General features: G+C 45.1%; 1 long non-coding RNA gene across 1 annotated transcript; it reads left to right on the plus strand.

Moving 5' to 3' along the window:
• The first annotated feature begins 302 nt into the window (after positions 1 to 302).
• LOC147648356 (uncharacterized) lies at positions 303 to 6124 on the plus strand. The gene is made up of 4 exons (XR_015280549.1): positions 303 to 327; positions 2400 to 2471; positions 5135 to 5209; positions 5883 to 6124. It is a non-coding gene; the product is annotated as an uncharacterized LOC147648356 (long non-coding RNA).
• The last annotated feature ends 7774 nt before the right edge of the window (positions 6125 to 13898 follow it).

Raw genomic sequence — 13898 nt, forward strand, 5'->3', positions numbered from 1 at the left:
CAACAAACTGGGAGATGATAGCTGCACAGAAATGCATTTGGCTAGCACAGAGACTTCCTTATCAGTAAAGTCCTTGGAGATCCAGCTACCAGAAATATATTGAAAGGCACCATCATCATTATCATCATCATCATCCAGGTTTACCTGGACCATTGTTTACCGCATTGAGCTTTGTGTTCTACTAGGCAATGGAGCTCGTCTTGTCAGTGGGAAACAAGCATCTGTCTTTTGTGACACACTAATCCAGGACCTGGATACGTGCAGGGAGCCTCTGGGCCCCTGAGAGTCAGTGTGTTGTGGCACTGTCTGTGCATGTGTCGAGAGCGGGTAAGGTGGGATGTGCACAGCCCAGGGGAAATGCTGCTCTATGTTACAACAATGAAGAAAGCAGATTGCTGTCACAATGCCAAGTTCCAGATATGTTATGCAGTGGTCCTGGGGTGCAGCAGGAGCTTGGCTGCATTTGGGGAGGTGCTTCTGGGTCATTTCTGCTAAAGCAAGTTGTTCAAGTCAAGTGGGATGGGAAGAACAATAAATATCTTTACTGCTACCCTGTCTCTCCCCCTCCAACAAAATGAAAGTGATCCAATTGCAGACCTTCACAACAGAGGTGTTAAGTTGTGTCTTGGGTTCAATATTTATCCTCTGCTCCCTCTAGCAACTTCTCCAAACGAACAGCTCAGGAATGCCAAGTGCACACTGTTGGTTGCCTCTTTGCTTAGGGGGAGAGCCTGCTAATGGTGTACTGAATTACTTAATCAGCTGGTGGGACAATAAATAGAAATGAGCAACAAACAATATTTGGCACATTTTGAGAGCTATGAGCTGCTCTGGGCTGTCCTTCACTGACGGGCTGTGGCAATTCTTGTCTGCTTAAGGTCTGCAAGATCCAGAAGTCCAAGAATGAGGGTCCCTGTTAGAAGTTTTCCTCAATGAATTTATCTCAAAAGTAGAAAAGCAACTGTTCCTGTGTTTCAGTAAATGCCTCTTGGCATCCAAGCATGAAAAGGAAAAAAGCATAAACAGGGCAGAACTGTTGATTCATTCATGGTTCATTAATTTTTCATCAAGGGCAGCAAAAAGACAAACATTAGTGTTAACATCTCAGATTCAGAGAATTGCTTCATTGTAAGAGGTTTTGAAGCTGACTGATAAGGAAGCAGCAGAAAGTACACCAAAAGAAAATTGATATTTCACAATGCTACTGTCAGACCATTCATAATGTTAGCAAAGACTAACAAGAACATGAATTTCAACTTCCCTTATACATGCAGCTGGAAATGCTGCAAGTCTCCAGATGATATTCAAAAACTTCTATACATGACTAGACTAGAGCTGCAGACCAGTACCCTCTGTATTCATAGCTCCGTGTTGGGACCTTTCAGGTGTGTGTGTGTGTGTGTGTGTGTGTGTGTGTGTGTGTGTGACTGAAAAATGTGTGTGCTGGCTGCGGACAGATGGCCATCTTCATCTTCCCTACTGCCACTGCAGAGCCAAGCTCATCCATTCTGTTCAGCACTGCAGCAGAACATCAGAGCACCCCCACTCAGCCACTACATCTCAGCAGAAGTGCAGGCACTGCCAGCATCGTGGAGCCACACCTGACCCTTCCCTATCACACTCCATGTGGGGCCCCAGTGGAACCTGCAGGTCCGTGGACAGAAAGATACTGGCGCAGTTTTTCTCCGGAGAAAAATGCAAGCAGAGTACTGCTCAGATCTTCATCTTCTCACTTTATAATGCAGGCCCCTGAGATCCTCAGCAGCAGAGAGCCTCAGTCACCCAAGGGTGCAACACACCAGGTCAGGTGCCCAAAGAAATGCCTTTCTTTCCTGGAGGAGGAATCACTGTCACAAGAACACACAGAAGAGAGACCAAAGCACTGATATTCCTAACTTACAGATTTACATAGTTTCAGATAGGGCCAGGGTGCTGTCCTGTGACCCCCAGCCCCTACAGCTTATCACCTGATGCATATTGATACATGGCAAACCAGGGTGAGCAGAATGACAAGCACATTTAACCAGTTAAATTAAATACTGATGGACCAGCCAAGGGTAAGATACGGAGTTAAAACACAGAGAGGCAATATAATCCTCATCCTGCCCTCTCCTGGGCACATACCCGGAGAACTTCAATAGGTAGGGATTTTGTGAAGGGAAGTTTTAGTTGCATCAAGTGGAAAGAACACCCCTGATTACAGCGGAAATATCAGGGTATTTCCCCCCAAAATGGTCACCTTGTTACAGCAATGTGGAAACCCAAATGTAATTCTCAGGAAAGGTAGTGCAAATAGAGACATCCAGCTAAAACCCACGTAAACAGAGTAGAAGCTGATCTCAAAATTTCACACCTCTTCTTTTGGAACAGTCACATCATTTCGTTCTTTGCATTTTCAGCTCCAGCTCTCAGGAAAGATAGAAGCTGGTAGGAGGCAGACACTGGTAAAGGCTGTACTGGCAAAGTGTCAGGTAAAGGGAAACCATTTTTACATTTCTGTTCTGACAAGAGAGGACAATATATTCTAGCCTGAAAGCTTAGATGGCAGAAGCAGCAGTGATTAATTGCTCTAATTAGGGCTCCAAATAGGAAAGAGTGAGTTTCCTGAGCTATTGCGCGCTGAATTTCCTCGCTTCTATGAATAACTGTATTGCTCAGAGGAGATGGGCATCGGAGTGCATCATCAGAACAAACATTTACCCACTTCAACCTAGAAATACCACTACAACCCCAACACAAATAACCAATGCAAAGAGACAACAGGCCATTTTGTCACCCGGGAGGCAGCATAACAGTCTGGCTCATCTGCTTCCCTAAAGAGATCATAAGTCAGAGAATCACAGAATCATGAAATGGCCTGGGTTGGAAGGGACCTTAAAGCCCAACTAGTTCCAACACCCCTGCCATGGACAGGATGGTCTGAAAAGACCAGATGCCTGGTCTTTTCACAAGACCAGGATGCTCAGAGCTCCATCCAATCTTCAGGGCCTCACCATCCTTACAGTAAAGAACTTTTTCCTTTTATCTAATCTAAATTTACTCTCTTTCAGTTTGAAGTTAATTTCTCCTTGCCCTGTCACTACATGCTCTTGGAAACATCTCTCCCCTTCTTTCTTGTAGTCTCCCTTCAATTACTGAAAGGCCAAATTACAGCACCCTGAAGTTCTCTTCTCCAGGCTGAACAATCCCAACTCTTTCAGCCTTTCCTCATGGAAGAGGTGCTTCATTCCTCCAATCATCTTGGTAGCTTCCTCTGGAGTTGCTCCAACAGGTCAATGTCCTTTCTGTGCTGGGACCCCAGAGCTGGATGCAGAGCTCCCATACTCAAATGCTTGCATGAAAATGGGTGAGCTGCTGGTCTACCACACTACCACTTGCTGGTTTCAGTGAACTACAAATTTCTTCTGGCTACCAAAGTATTAACAGGAGATTTTTCTGTAACAAGGCTGATATCTTAATCCTTTTGTGTTCTTCACTGATGTTTATACCCTTCCACCTCCACCTGCCTTTCAGCTGCCAGTGGATAAATGTCAGGTCCTGATTCTGACCTCTTTGATGTGGACAAATGGAAATAAAATCACTACAGTCAATAGAATTACACAAAGAAACCTACCTCATATCACCAGAAAGAGAAAAGATCACAAAAAGTGCTGACTGTCAGCTTTGCAAAATGCATTATGGGAAATTCTGAGTACATTTCTTAAAAAAAAAAATAAAAAAAAAAAAAATAAAAAAAAAAAAAAATAGCTGGAAAGTGTTTAGCAAAAAAAAAAAAAAAAAACCAAAAAAAACCCCACAACATTATTGTTGGAATATATCCTACACAGCCCGGGAGTCAGCCAACTTTAGCAACACTCTTCTGTCATATGCAGGAAAAAGCTTTTGCTTCAGCTGAGTCCAGCTGCTTCTTATTGACAATCAGATGTACTGGCAGAGAGAGCATCTAATCTGGATTGTGGCCATCTACAAGTAGCTAGAAGCACACAAATAATAATGGTTCATCATTGCACACTGATTTATACGAGGCGGGCAGTGACATGCATATGTCCATTATTTTTCTTTCAGTCTTTGTTTTAACTCCTCACTTGCCTGACTAATAAAACACACTGATAGAGGCCATCAGGAAAGGAGGAGCTTAGCATAGGTGCATGCCAGCAGCACTTCACATTCAGTAAGTATAGGGTTCCTTTCACTGCCTGTGCCTGTCAGAGGAGTTTCTACAGTTTGCTACATCACTAGAGAGCCTGCCATCAGGGCTGCAGAGGGTTGCAGGCTGGTCTGAGAAATGTTCCTACTGGTGAAGCAAAGCAGAGCAGAAATACGCAAAGCAAGCCTCACTGCTGATAGTACCCTCTCATTTGTATGCTCAACACTCTTCCAGTAATGAATCATCAGCCCAAGTTCTGCTCAGCTCATCATGGCTAGAAATGCTGCAATAGCACCAAACTGGGTGGGGGGACACAGCTCCATCTCCAAACAGCCAAGCAGAAGAGATAGTAGATGGCTATGAAGCTGGCAAAATGATACTTTGCTGATGCTGGAAGTGTTATCATATACAGGTATCCATAGCAGAGTTGAACAGAGAAGAGATACACCCTGACAAGGTGCAATGTGCAATGTGTGTCAGTTGTGAAGCAAATGTTATTCCCCTCTGGAACTCCATTCTGGAGTACAGCAGAATTACACAGCTATGTCCACATTTCCTTTAGTGAGGAAAACTTTTCATGTCAGGACAGGGGAAAGCAATGTATGCCATGGGGAAAGAGCACTCCATCCCTTTCCAATCATCCAAATAATCTAGGGAACAAACACAATGTTTTAGACAAAATGCATTCATACATTCCCAGACAGAAAGGCACACTCTGTCCCAGCTGTCTGCAGCACTTACCTTAATATGGTGCCTGGAAATTGCACCCTGGTGAGCAACAGAAGGGAACTACCAGTCCCACAGACACCTAAGGCCACCTATGAACTTTCTCCTAGTGATCCCATCTCTGGAAAAAGATGTACCTGTGCCTGCCAAGAACAAAGCTTTTATGTGGAGATAACAGAGTGACATTGTAGGGATTTTTTTCAAGATTTTATGATGAGAGAGTGAAGGACCTTTTTGTTAACAGCTCACTTTTGGTTACAGAGATTTATGCATCATCTTAGCCAACTGAAACAAAGCAGAGGGATGGAAGAACTGGAGGGACACACCAACTCCCAGGTACTGCCTTTAGCCAAAGCTGAACTCATATAAAACTCACCCTGTCTTGGTGCCCTTCAGGAGACTAGCAACAGGTGAACAAATCCCAAATGCAGAGGAAATTAAAGATGCATTGATGCCATATATAATAAAGGGGAGACACGTCTAAGCATGATTTCAAAATTAAAAATATAAAATCAATTTTGTAAGGTGACATTTTGACATGGAGCCATTTGTCTCCAGAGTCAGTGGTCTCTCACCTCCTAGAGGATCTTAGTACCTTCTTGTTTTAGAGGACTACATTAGGCCTTTGAAAGCTCTGCCATCAAGGAAATTTGGGATCCTTTATAAAGCCCATCCTGAGGAAATATAGCTAATATGGTTTCCTGTTTTGTCATTATCCACTTACACAGAGCAGTAAAAGGAGCAAAGGCAGGAGGATCACATATGTCATCTTCAGAAACAATTAGATATGGAAAAGGGAATGATTAAATGGAGATAGAAAAGGAGGAAAGGAACTCGAAAAAGTGGATTTTTAGGAGAGCAGGGGTAACACAGAGAACATAACAGCTTTATTCTATAAAATACACAGACTGGCCATGCATCTCAGTTAATGACCAGAGAAGTATTTTCTTCCTCATGGATTGACCACGTAGCTCCTAAGACTACGTCTGCTCCTTTTCTTCTATCTCAGTTCCAGAAATTGCTGCCTTTGCCATTTTTGCTGCCTGGCACTACTGTGGAAGGAGGTAGCAGCTCTCCATACCATTACAACCAGGACAGAGAGTGCCCACAGGCCAACAGCCCTGCACAAACACATTAGCTCCAGGAATTAAGACACTTCCTTTTCGTGCTATATTGTTGCTAGGGAGCTCCTGAGGTTCCCCTGGATACCATGCAAGGGATAATAAAATGCTGTCATCTGTCTGAACTGAACAGTAACTGCTACCAAGTTTCTCTGGTATTCTCTCCTTTTTTTTTTTTTTTTTGTTTGCTTCACCCCTCATTTGTCCCCAAAACAAAGGTATTGCCTAGGGTTGGTTTGGTACAGGCAAGAGTGCAATAAAATCATGTACATTCAGCCTTGCTTATTGTGCAGACACTGAAGCAACACTGAAGCTGCTGTGCATATCAGCAGCTTAGTCTAAGCCTGCTGGAAGAGGCAGGGATGTGTTCAAGGCTGTGACCTAATGCTTATGTTGAGTCCAGGCCCTCACTACATAACAAAGCAGCACTTCCAGGGTGCATTCACAGCACTTCTTTGCCTCTTAGTCACTCTCCTTGCTTGCCTGAGGTATCTGCTTATGTGCATCTCAAAATGCATGTAGCAAATTAGATTTTGATTTGAAGTCAAAGAAATAAATATCTTCTTGTAAACCACTGTGACCCATGTGTTGACTGTGAGGATGCAGGCTGGGGAACAGCAGATCTGAAGCAGAAAAAGAAATGTCAGATTGGCTAGAATTTGAAGTAAAGCCAGAAAGGGAAAAGTGCTCCAAGTACAGCTGTGATACCTCTGCTAGCAAAATTTGAAGAAGACAGTTTCATCTGTTGGATTTTCAAATGAGCCAAGATTCAAACATGCAGCATCACTGAAGTCTTATTCATCTACTTTTCAGCTTCCTGAAAATCTCATTATTTTTCTATACCCCAATATTTTATGTTCAAATCACAGCACAGATCCTATCTGCAAAATCTGCATGATGGAAAAACTTCACAACCAGAACAGCAGGTACAGACAGCCACTGTATCAGATCTAGCTGAGACCATGTACCAACAATGATTCATCATGGCAGCTTAAGCAATAATAAAAAATAGTCTGCCCAAGGCTCTCAGTGGCCTAACACATCTCAGGTATAATAAAATCTCTGCAATATTAAAATACTTCTACTAGCCAGCTCCAAAACCTCCTTGATAATCATCCATTGTTACTGGGGCCACCTACAGCCTTTTCTTGAAGACAGATAAACCCATCTCCAGCCTTTCAGTGAGAGGAATACTGCCTATTCCCAGCAGGTACTGCTACTGGCATCCCAGTGAAAATTAATTTCCTGGCTCCCTTCCAGGAAAAGTGAACCTTGGAGTACTCAAGATCAGCCAGAGGATAGGTGGGGACCAGGGTGGTGTGACATCTCATTCAAAGCATTTTTCTAAATCAGGACAGAAATGCTGAGTGACAGATGCGTGAGCATGTGTTTTCCTCTGCTTTTCATATGCTTTTTCCTTCTCTTGTGAGAGGAGTTCCTGTGTTTCTCCTTTTGCAACAACTTGCCTTGCAGAGTGACATCAGTCCCCACCTTGGGACTGCACTGGCACACAGAGCCCAAACCTTAGAGCAGAAATGGGATACAGCAGAAGGTTGTTTGTCCAGCTTCTGTCTATTAGCTGCTGGCCACAGCACCACTAAGCTCCCACTGGTGCTCCAGAGGGGTAGGTTGTTTCGTCTGGTGCAGACAGAAGGGAGTACCAGATCAGAGATCCTAGACGGTCCTGAGCTGATGGTGTCTCCCTGTTACGACGTGCCTTGGGGGAGGCAAAGAGTTACTTTTCAGATAAGCATTGTCCCACCCCAAACCCCTTGTGAAAGGCAGCCCAGGAGTTCTGATAGGGTTTGAGCCCCTGGGGGGTTTCTCCCTCGCTGTGTTTCTAGTGGTCCCTGACCCTGAACTCCACCCTCAACGGTGGAGACCCTCAAGAGTTCTGTCCCTCAAAAACCCCTGCTGTGCCTCTGTTTGGGGCTCTCTGTTCTGGATCTGAGTTTGTTCCCATGCTGAATAAATGGTTTCATGAATGGGAGGCTGTCTTGTTGGTGTTCCATGCTGGTCCCCAGAATCCTGCATCTTCCCTGGACGAGATCCTGAGGTTGCGGACTCCAACATATGGTGGAGAATGAGGGCATACAGCGAAGCACCAGGAGAACAGGACCTGGCTCCATGGACACCCCGTAAGTCCCCGGCTGATGGCTTGAGAGCCGGTGAGACCCCCGCCTTAGAGAGGAGGATGAGAGAGACCTGGCAGGAAGGCCACGTTGAGAGTGCCTCGGGCATGGGGGAAAAAAAGGGCTTACAGAGGTGGGGGAGCTGTGAGACACTGGGACAAACACCTTACATCACCCAATGAGACGTATTATGGACAGTTTGGGGTTTTTTTTATATACATGGGAAGGACCTTTATGGACGATATTAACATTATGGATTATTATGGACGGTATGGCTCTTCTTGTGGACTGTTTTTTTTCTTCTGTGAAGTCTTTCATTATTTTTTTTTTTTTGGTGTATACCTCCCTGTACCTTCCCCTTTCCTCTGTTCCTAAGGGCAGGACAAAGGGTGAAAAAAGCCAAGGTGGCTCGGGGTTGCTGCCGACTCTCCGTCACCCCGGTGTCTTTCTGCCATCCCATCCCATTTTCCTGAAAGCAGGCAAGGGACGGAGAACATCCAGAGTGATGCGGGTCTGCTGCCGTCTGCCCGCCGTTCCGTGTCCTCCTTCAACCCCTGTCTTTCCACATTCCCCGTTCCCTGTCCGGGAAAGTCCGTCCCGGACCCCCCCCATCCCAAGATGGCGCTGGCCACGCGGTCTGGGATCCCTTGTTTCCCACCTTGCTCCTTCTATTCCGGTCTCGAACCTTCCCTTCCCCCGGTAACTCCTGCTTTGCTCCCACCCCTTTGTTCGGCTGCTCCACCCCTAGGGGCTGTGCCTTTGCCATCCTGGGCAACACCTCCTCCAGGGAAATCGAAACTGTAACCTGGGCTCCCAAAGCCAGTGTTTCACCGAGAACATTTAAAGCGGTGAGGCCCACATGGGAGCCGAGCCGAAGCTGGAGATCGAAGAACTCTGCCTCTCGTGAGAGATCTAAGAGCTGCACCCGTCCTAAAAGAGAATCCTAAACTGGAGGAGAATGAACTAAAAAACATTATGTTTGTATTAAGTACCATCACTGTTTAATTTGCCCGGCGTGGTCCGAGATTTAAGTGTTTGTTTTTAATTTTCGTTTTTTTCTGTTTGCTTAATGTGTTTTGTTATTTAGTTTTTAGTGTCCCACAAAGCAAAGCAGGTGCTCTGTGGAGGAGGTGAGATTTTTATGGTGTAAGTTTTGGAAACATTTTAAGCTCCTAATTCAAATTTGAAAAAAAATAAAAATAAAAATAAAAAAAAGGAGCAGGTGTTGTGACGTGCCTAGGGGAAGGCAAAGAGTTACTTTTCAGATAAGCACTGTCCCACCCCAAACCCCCTGTGAAGGACGGCCCAGGTGCTCTGATTGGGTTTGAGTCCCTGAGGGGTTTCTCCCTTGCTGTGCTTCTAGTGGTCCCTGACCCTGAACTCCACCCTCAACGGTGGAGACCCTCGGGGTTCTGTCCCTCAAAAACCCCTGCTCGGCCTCTGGGGCTCTCTGTTCTGGATCTGAGTTTGTTCCCATGCTGAATAAGTGGTTTCATGAACCAGGAACCTGTCTCGTTCGTGTTCCATGCTGGTCCCCAGAATCCTGCTGCTTCCCTGGACGAGATCCTGAGGTTGCGGACTCCAACATCTCCCAGCCATAAACTCAGCTCAACAGTTATTCAGAAGCCAAGGGAGATGTTGGGAGAAGGTCTTGACTCCCTCAAAGGCAGAGTGGTTGTGCAGGGAGACCTAACAAATTACAGGGCTGGGCAGTCACCAACTGTTTGACTTTTAACATGGGAAGGTGCTGATTCCACACACGGGACAGGGCAGCCCTAAGGGTCCTGGTTGATAGCAACCTGAACACGAATCAGCAGCACCCTGGCATAGGAGGGCCCCCCGTGTCCTTGGGGGCATCAGGCACAGCATCACCAGCCAGGCAAGGGAGGGGATTGTCCTGCTCTGCTGTAACTCAGCACCAGCTCATCCCTCCAGGCAGCTTCTGGGCAGAGCATTTGTTCTCACCATATGCCATCCCCACCCACAAATGTAAACTAAGCAAGGACACGAGATACAGCAGGATGAGATGGCTTATTTCGTCACCACAGGTGCCTTGTGATGCTGATAGGGCCCATTCTTACTGGATTCTGCCCCTTTAGGTTGTGGGCACCACACTCACACCACTCTTAATCTGTAGGGGATGAATCAGTTCTGCCTCCTCCTAGAGCACCACAAGCAATAGTTCAATGCTTTACAAACCACAAAAAGCCTGGCTTTTTACAGGCCACAAGTTGAACTACAAAGGATTGTCTCAATAGAGAGACATGAAACCCCCATCCTTTATGGCTCCCTTGTGCCCACCCTTTGTGGGTAATAACTCAAAAATGCAAAACCAAAAATGAAACCTGATGGCCATGTTCCACATAAAAGATATGATCCTGGCAGTTTTAAATCACTTCCTCTTCTCTTCACAGATCTTAAAAGAACAAGAAGGTGATGTCAGTTCATCCATTTCTTCCTCAAACACCAGCTTCAGGGTTGTGATAGAAAAAAAAAAAAAGTAAAAAAAAAAACAACTCCCTATTAACAAAAATATCTGTACAATGAACTGATTTTTTATACTTCCCCACAGACCACCATCAATGGAAATGGCTCCTGAGAATACAACACCAAGAATTTCCTGCAGAGAAGGAAACCCAAGCCTTTGTAAGTGTTATTAACACTCATGTCAGGCCTGCCCTGATCTTCTTTCTTCCTTTGACACCCTCAGCCTTATACATCGTCTTCTATCCTATTTGCTCAGCTAGGCACATCCTTGATCTGTATTTCTGAGATGATGCCACCTCACAAGGCCAGGAATAATCAGTAGTACATACACAGCATAACCTAACTTAAGCATGTGAGCTGGAGGCATGTACTCAGCAGTCATTAGACAGAGAAAAAGGCTCTTTCAAAACACAAAGCAAGGCAGGAACCCAATTTAGCTGCACTGAATTGCCCTCTGGAAAAGAACAAGGTGCTTGATGATTAATCAGGAAGATAATCTCTCTAGATAGCTGAGGATTTACCAAATATACCCAAAATTATGTGGCACGCAAGCTCACGGGCACAGGGACTGCACCGAGTGCAGAAATGGAGACTGGCTGCACTGCACGAGGCTAACGGGGAGCTCACCCATGGCTGGAACACACCGCTGCTCAGGCATAGATGTGGTCTCCCAGAAATCAACAGGGGAGAGCCACTTGCAGCCCTCGATGCCCCAGTCCCCTGGGATGGCCAGCAGGTGCCCAAACATGGACAAGTCCCTTAGCATTTTCATTTTGCTGCACTCCAGCTCAGGGGAGGTCTGTGCTGCTGCACGTGCCATCACACAGCGCCTGGAGATGAGCCCTACCAGCAGGCAAAGCACAGACCTACTCCTGCTCAGCGGCTGCTCAGGGGGTGGTTTCCATTACTGCCTGACCCCTGCGGTCAGGGAAGTGGAGTAATTCAGCTGCTTGGCTAAAAATAGAAGGAGAGACTTCCCTTTCTCCCTTTGGCCTGTTCAGTGAAAGCTCTTCACACTGATTCAAGCCACTTTTACTGTTGTCTGCCTCTTTCCTTCCCTAGCCTTTCACAGATTTGATACTCTCTGCCCCTACATTTCATATCCAGTCTACCCACCTCTTCTCTGCCATGCCACTTCAGACTTCTCTGTCTTCTTCTGCTTTGGAAGCTGCATCCTACCCCTGCAAGCTCCCTTTCCTCACCGCTATTTGTACTGTCATGTTTAGGGCATCACAAATGCATGCAGAAGGTATATGAAACCATCATTTTTACCAGCACATTGCTGCCATGCCCTCTGATGGTGACACCTGGCAGGAGTAGATGTCTTCAGGCATCTGGGCTGGTGGATTCGAAGCTCTGCAAAGCCAGAGAGCACAAAAAGTGCCAAGAAATATGATCCCTCACACAGCACCCACCCTCCTTTGACAGCACAACAGCATCAGGTTAGCAGGTACCTGAGTGATGAGAAGGCTGAGGGCATGGACTGAGGCATGTGGCAGCTTGGAGCAAAATGAGACTCAGATTGTACAGTAGCTGTATATGAACTATCTTTGCTTAAATTCTTGTGTTTGCTCCACATTAAAGGTAATCCAAATGAGATCAGAATCTGGCTTTACTTTCCACGTGCCCCATGTGCTATTACATAATCCCTTCCAAAAGTATTTAATTGCACTTGTAAATACAGTGTCTGTGATACTAGAAAACTCCAGTGGTGTATCCAGCTAAAATCCTTTGGCCAGCATCCACTGTTCCATGGAAAGACACAAAAGTCTTGGGTACTGAGTTGTTACCAAGTAAGCTGCTTGTAGGCTGTTTCTTTACAGCCTCCAATGAAAAGCTGAAGGTTAATCTCTGCCTGAAAACATAGGACTGAGTGTGCTGATTGCTTTCTTGTAACTCCTTTTTGTAGTTTAAGAAGAATGCTGGTTTTGATCCCGATTACAAAAGTTGTAATGCTAGATGCTAATATACAGTCTAACATTAACCTAACATTGAAACTTGTGGGTAGAAAGATAATGAGACAGTATTCTGGTCTCAGAGCTGCCACAACATTTATGTAACATGTGGTCTACTGACCACTTTTGTGGAAAGTAGTCCACGTTCTAATGTCTCCCAAAGCACAGTATTGTCCAGAATGGAATTATTCTACTGAAGATATAAATCAATGCATATTTATTTTAGGCATACATGGCAGAAACTGTCTTACTCCCTTGCAAAAATTTCAGTGAAAAGCAGAATTTACACTAGATGAAGCAAAGTATCCCTGGTGCAGAAAATGCATAACTACATGGAAAATGTATCTCCCAAATGAAAAAAAAAAGCCTACAACTTCTCATTAGGTAATTGAAGATACTATCATAAGACATGAATTATCTCCCAATGACTAAAGTCATTCATCCTTCCCAAAGGTAGCTTAATAGGTTTACCACCTCTCAGGAGAAAATGAAAAGCTATTCCTGTATGGTCTGTATTGCTGATGCCCCAACACAGTTTCCTGGAGTCTCCCATATAATCTCTCCCTCACACCTGATGACCATACACAGGCTGGTTCCTAGACTCCTGCTAAACATGTAACTGTGCAACAGATTTTTACTGATTTTGGAAAGAAAATAGGTTTTCTGACAGAGGAGATGTTGGCTGGCTTGCTTTTAGTTCTTGTGAGAATGAAGGTAAGTGAAAGTAAGAACTGAATTTGGTGTCCAAATGCTTTGTTTTGTTTCAGAAAATGTAGAGTGCCCACAGCAACAAATTCTGGCGCAGCACATTCACGGTGATAGTGGTAGTCACAGACCGCCTCCAGTCCCTGTTTTGTATTTTTTTCCTAACGCACTACATCCTTTGCATTAGGTGGGACAGCCTGGGCAGCACAGGAAACTAGTCAGACTGAAAAGAAGTAATGTTCTCTTCTAACTGGAAAATAGGTAAAATCCAACCGAGGCTTCTCTTGAGCAACCAGAGCTTTAGCAAGGGACCAGGTGCTAGGTGACTGGGGAGAGAAGTCTCTTCAGCTAGAAGAGAATTACTGCATTAGAGGTGAAACAACAGACAATCCCAGCCTAGGCAGAGAGACTTGAACATATTGGTAATGAGACAAGCGTGTTTTGCAAAATGATCATCTACAACCACCTCACAGACAGCAGGATCTGTAAAACCTCAGGTCTTCAGCAGGTGAAAGACAGAATTCTGCTTTGGGAAAGTTGTCAAGCATTACTCCAAAGCTCTTACTTTAACAACTGAAAGCCTGAGTAAAAGATTATATTGAAGAAGGGTAATTAATCAACACAA

This window comes from Cyanistes caeruleus, chromosome Z, assembly GCF_971803275.1.
Source record: "Cyanistes caeruleus chromosome Z, bCyaCae1.hap1.1, whole genome shotgun sequence".
In the NCBI taxonomy this organism is placed as follows: Eukaryota; Metazoa; Chordata; class Aves; order Passeriformes; family Paridae; genus Cyanistes; species Cyanistes caeruleus.